General features: G+C 39.5%; 1 pseudogene; it reads left to right on the forward strand.

Moving 5' to 3' along the window:
• Positions 1-3,519: 3,519 nt before the first annotated feature.
• LOC140345076 (vesicular inhibitory amino acid transporter pseudogene) lies at positions 3,520-6,213 on the forward strand (annotated as a pseudogene).
• The last annotated feature ends 351 nt before the right edge of the window (positions 6,214-6,564 follow it).

Here is a 6,564-nt window from a genome sequence, read left to right on the forward strand (position 1 = left end):
GTTGTTTGTGTCTTCTACATTCACCTATCTACCTATGCACATGGTATGTCTGCAAAATGAAATGGTTTGGTCCATCCAGTTAATGGCTTAATGCTGGCCAAACACGGCATAATCCAATGACAATCTCTGTAGAATCACCAACAACAATGTAGTGCAAGAACCTACCCTAACAAACCATGAAGCATACTTCTATTTAAGTATACGCTTAGACTACATAGATAATATTGAATCTAAAGGAAAGACTGGTACATGTGGGACATAACTATTACTAGATCTGTGTAGCAGTGCAGTCAGTTTACCTTCATTCAGAAAGATGGTCTGTGGAAAAGTCTCTATGAACCAGGACTGGAAAGTTGTTTGCCGATGGAACTTCTTATAAAGAAGTTTGGGGATCCCAGTAGTCAATGTACTAGTCGACAGGTTGCCAAACTGTCGACTACTAGACCTGCAATCACACAACATGGTACAGAAAAGTCTTCCACCACCAACCTCCTTTGTGGTTCTAAGATGTCATAAAACGGAATGCTGAAAAACGCCAAGAAGTTCATGCAAAACTGTGAAATGTGTTGTGCTCATTGATAAAAAAGGGAAATATTAGGGATTCATGATAACAACATAGTATTTCATATATGTGCAGTAGTCAACTTGTTCATAATAAAGTTATTCCTTTTACAATTCATCCCTTATATTTTATAGCATAGATTTGTTAAATGTGTGTTACAATAAGCCATGTTCTTTACAAAACCCATATTTTATCATGACCACAAGTCACCGAGGCACACTACATAGTACATTTATTTTTGTCTACAGGAAACTGACCCCATATAAAAGAGCAGTTGGTCGATCTTTTCCACCAGGCCAAAATTTTTCAGTCTTATGCCATAGTGAATCCCTAAAGGAAATGTAATGGCTTTCTCAAAAACCAACCAGAATTTTTGGATGGTACATTTCATAGACATATTATCATTACATAACTTGCGTACACACAAAGCTCACAAATATAGTATTAGTGGCAATGGTACACAGAAACCTGACTATGCTATTCATAGTTAGAAGGCCAGGTTACCCAAAGCTGGTGTTTGGTATAAACTAAAGAATAAAAACACCTGCCCAGTTCATGTATCCAATGCTTGAGTTCTTGAATCAGGACACCTGCTGAATTCAATTCCTGTTGGCTTTTCAATTTCCTTTATATTGCGGAGAGCATAACAAGAAGAGCGGAGACACACAAAGGTGGTAGAGAACACATACACCTCCCATAGGACATAAACAGAGTTGGGAAACGTAGGGTTGTACTGGCCCACCAGACTTCTCCTTTACCTAAACATCACTTTTGGGTTGCCTGATTCTTTTCACTATTTTATTGGATATTGACTACTGTGGTGCACAATAACATAGAATAGATAGGTTTAGAAGGCAAAATATCCCTGCAAAGTTTTTCATACAAGTGTACAAAGAGGCAAATGCCAAACAAGATGCAGAACTGTTTAAAATAAAATTCCTTGCTTCCACAGACCACATAATCCAGTACTCCACTTGGCTCTTGTACCTTCCAGTAAGGATGAATGAATTGCCAAGTTCCACTTCATTAAAACATGAAATCCCAGTGGAACACATTGGCCAATGTCCCAAAGTAAAGGAAAAGTAGTGTTGTTTGGCCTCCTTTCCTGTTCCATACAAGGCCACATATCGACCACATTGGAGGTTCCATATCACAGCCCTCTTTAATAAGGGGGCAACCAGATATAAGCTCCAACACAGATACAATATTACTCTTCACCCATTTTCACAAAGAGTTAATATGTCCTTACAGTACCTTAAATACCGGTCTTTAAATAAAAACACAACACATTAAAATAAAGTTTTTTTTATCTGCAAAAGTAAATCCAGCATCTATCAAGCCTGCTGTGTGCTGTACATTCAACTGTGAAAATGATTGTAAGCTCTTCAGGGCAGGATCCTCTAATAATCAAAATGATTCCTTGGAAATAGGTTGCTCATACCTAGCCCTTATAAATAAATTACTGTCTATGCTACTAATGAACAGTTTTACCATCTCATTTTGTCTTGGATACAATGGGGACGCCTATTTTTATAACAGTCAACGTACTCCTTAGTTTGGATGATTTCTTTTCACTTCCTAATGTGTTTCTTGAAATAAAGAGACATCACCCTAATTGATAAAAAAGACATTAGTGGCTATCAAAATTGTGCTTGGAGCTCATTGACATCAATGACAATGACTCTGATACATTGTCTGGTGCCATAAAGGAGGGCCGTGGAGAATTTGGCTAGGGAACATTTGGGTCCTTTCAGTTTAAAACTTAAGGAAGTTCTCTTTTAAACATAAAAAATGCATTGCCGTAAGGTTTCAGTGCCCTTGGACATAATCATTGTAAATTCTTAGAGTATGTAAAGATTTTAATTTTTAAAGGAAATGTAAAAAAGGAAATTTGGGTTTAATATAAAAAAATATGTCCTCATAGATCAGTGTTTCTCTTTTTACCGTGGGGGAACCCTTGAATTAAGTCTTCAAGGTCTTCAAGGAACCCCTGCTATAATTATTATATCCACAGCTCCTTGTAGTGTGGTGGTTCGAATGCCTCTTACTTTGTTGGTCAATGGGAAGAATGTCACCCCTACAATAACCCTAAAAAGATCATTTTTGTCACTTAAACTGACCTGATAGTCACAAACTCTCATTGCTCTCATTGCTCAAGGAACCCCCAGCAACCTCTAGCCAAACCCTAGGATTCCACAAAACCCTGGTTGGGAAACACTGTCATAGAATCTCAGAATATCAACATTTTATTATTTCATATTTGACCTATCAACATTTTAGAAGAATTTGAAGTCATTTTGTGTACTATTTTCACATTGAAATACGATAAAAATATGACTAAATTCAGTAAGAGAAATGGGCCTGATTTAACAAACCTCTCCGCGAATGGGGACGATTGACACATAGGTGATGCACCCCCATCAATTTTGCATAGATGGAAAGATCTAAAATATCTAAAATTTGGTCTTGTGACTTGGATTTTCTCAGAGTGCCTTGGGGGGGAGGGTGGCATGTGAAATAAATTACACCTCAAAGCACTAACGTGTATGGTGCATTACTGTACATTGTTGGCACATTACCACGATGGACTGGTATGAATGGACACAATGGCCCTGATTTATTAAAAGTCTCCAAGGCTGGAGAGGATACACTTTCATCAGTGATGCTGGATGATCCAGCAAACTTGCAATGGATTTCTTAAAAGTCATTTGCTTTTTGTTTGCAAACGTTTTCAATCCTGGACCAGATCTCCAGCCTTGGAGAGCTTTAATAAATCAAGGCCAAAGAGAGGATTACTCCTCACTTTGGATAGAACCTTCTCACTTTTTTTTGTGTCTATGGAACAGGTTGTACAAAAAAACTCTACTAAATCAGACAAAAGAATCAAAAAAATTGTACTTTCCCACTACATCCAAAAAAATGTCTTTAGGCCTGTTACAGTCCAACACATATATAAGTCTATATTGGGATGCATGGGACCTCACTTATTTTCTGCTTGTGTTTTTCAGGGTATGTTTGTGTTGGGATTACCCTACGCAATTCTACATGGTGGATACCTGGGACTGTTCCTCATTATTTTTGCTGCAGTGGTGTGTTGCTACACAGGAAAGATTCTCATTTCTTGCTTATATGAAGAGAATGAAGATGGAGAGATTGTGAGAGTTAGGGACTCCTACGTGGACATTGCCAACGCCTGCTGCGCACCAAGATTTCCAAAACTTGGAGGAAGGATTGTCAATGTGGCTCAGATCATCGAACTGGTCATGACATGTATCCTGTATGTGGTGGTCAGTGGAAACCTAATGTACAACAGCTTCCCCACCCTGCCAGTTTCCCAGAAGTCCTGGTCAATTATTGCCACTGCTGTACTTCTACCATGTGCATTCCTCAAAAACCTTAAGTCTGTCTCCAAGTTCAGCTTGCTCTGCACCTTAGCCCATTTTGTCATTAATATCCTAGTGATTGCCTACTGTCTGTCCAGAGCTAGAGACTGGGCTTGGGACAAAGTCAAGTTTTACATTGATGTAAAGAAATTTCCTATTTCCATTGGTATCATTGTCTTCAGCTACACCTCCCAGATCTTCCTGCCTTCCCTGGAAGGGAACATGCAAAACCCTAAAGAATTCCACTGCATGATGAACTGGACCCACATTGCCGCTTGCATTCTCAAAGGTCTTTTTGCTCTGGTGGCTTATCTAACCTGGGCAGATGAAACCAAGGAGGTCATAACAGACAACCTACCCTCTACTATCAGAGCAGTGGTTAACCTATTCCTGGTGGCCAAAGCCCTGCTGTCCTACCCGCTGCCATTTTTTGCTGCAGTGGAGGTCTTGGAAAGGTCTCTCTTTCAGGAGGGGGCCAGGGCCTTTTTCCCAAACTGCTATGGGGGTGATGGGAGACTAAAATCTTGGGGACTCACTCTCAGATGTGCCCTAGTTGTTTTTACCTTGCTTATGGCCATCTACGTGCCCCACTTTGCCCTTTTGATGGGTCTCACTGGCAGCCTCACAGGAGCTGGTCTCTGCTTCCTGCTTCCGAGCCTCTTCCATCTTAAGCTTCTGTGGAGGAAGCTTCAGTGGCATCATGTCTTTTTTGATGTTTCCATCTTTGTCATTGGTTCCATCTGTAGCGTGTCTGGTTTTGTGCATTCTTTAGAGGGTCTAATAGAAGCCTTTAAATATAATATAGAGGGTTAGGGCAGAGACATCAATTTTGGGCATCAGCATCACTACTAATTATGCATCAGTTTCTACTGACATCCCCATTCTGGCTATTTGCATCAGTGGCTGCCTTTAGTTGGCATCGTCAGCACATTGCTGTTTAATGTGTTGCTGGGAATGCTGGCAGCTGATAGGCTCAAACATGCTTGTACCATTTTCTATTCCCCCCGAGAGAAAGCTCACACAAAAAATAGACCTGTTTATGTATCAAAAGGAAATATTTTATTTTTGTTATATTTATTTAGAGTCAATATAATATGAACAAATGATAAATACATTATGATGGATATAAAAGCAAAAAGTATATATATAGAGAGAGATAGTTATAACTGAATGCAATGGTAATTATTTTGACCTAAGAAAGGTTTGCATGTTTTGCTCATCGGCCATTCTTAAATTCGAGTTATAAAGCAAACCACATTGACTGCAAGAAATGACTCTAAAGCTGATTTCTACAAGCGCCCATTATGGTCAGGGGAGGTGGAGGGTATTCCTCATGCAGAGCATTCTACTGTAAGCTCTGCAATATTGTTTGGAGTGTCACAAATCAACTCAAAAGCAGCAATTTCATAAAAAATAGTGCGCAGAGCAATGAGGGACGGTCACTGACGGCAAGCAGTCAGAAAGGTGCTTTCAAGCTGAACTCCAGCCAAATAGCTTATTATACATTTAAAAATGTATACTGGAGCTATTTTAACCACCAAAAGATTTGGCACAACCTTGTATGGCAGAACAGGAAACCTGATTTTTTCTTCTCAATTAAGTATCCCTTACAGGTCTCGTCCCTCCCTTAGTCTATGGCTGGATAGTAATAGAAAACAGACTGATTGGTTGATCCTTGTGCTACTCCGGTCTCTTCTTCTTAGCATGTTGAGCACACGAGTCACATCACAGCAGATTGGTTCCTTGCTTCTCCCTTACCCATTCTGAGGTCTGCTGTATATTGAACTGCAAGAGGCTGATCAAGGTATTTACATTGACTGCATTAGGAAAGCCCTTACCTGATGTTATAACAAAATCTGAGCTGCAATCATTTGTCTTTTTTATATCCTTCTGGAGTTCAGCTTTCAGTTGCATTGTGTAGTCACCTTAGTGAAAGCTAATTTCTGCTTGTCTGTAGTGGATTGTTGGACTTTATTGTTCTGTGCACCCTATTGTTAAATAGTCTCATTAATTATCATAAATCACCTTTCAGCCTCAGCTATGAACCCTTATTGATTATGGAGTTCACCTGGAAGAGAAAACACACACACAAGGGATTTGTACAGGGGTGGAAATTCATCATGTGCAGTTTTTTTCCAAAGTGCAAGGTTTGTTACCCGTGAGTGTGTGTGTGTATGTGTGATGTAACCGTGCTCACAGACAAGTGTATATCCTACAATTCTATTGTGGTACCTTAATATATACAACAATAAAGAGAGATTCTCATGAGTTGTTTGTGTCTTCTACATTCACCTATCTACCTATGCACATGGTATGTCTGCAAAATGAAACGGTTTGGTCCATCCAGGTAATGGCTTAATGCTGGCCAAACACGGCATAATCCAATGACAATCTCTGTAGAATCACCAACAACAATGTAGTGCAAGAACCTACCCTAACAAACCATGAAGCATACTTCTATTTAAGTATACGCTTAGACTACATAGATAATATTGAATCTAAAGGAAAGACTGGTACATGTGGGACATAACTATTACTAGATCTGTGTAGCAGTGCAGTCAGTTTACCTTCATTCAGAAAGATGGTCTGTGGAAAAGTCTCTATGAACCAGGACTGGAA

This window comes from Pyxicephalus adspersus, unplaced genomic scaffold (genome assembly GCF_032062135.1).
Source record: "Pyxicephalus adspersus unplaced genomic scaffold, UCB_Pads_2.0 Sca504, whole genome shotgun sequence".
Taxonomy (NCBI): Eukaryota; Metazoa; Chordata; class Amphibia; order Anura; family Pyxicephalidae; genus Pyxicephalus; species Pyxicephalus adspersus.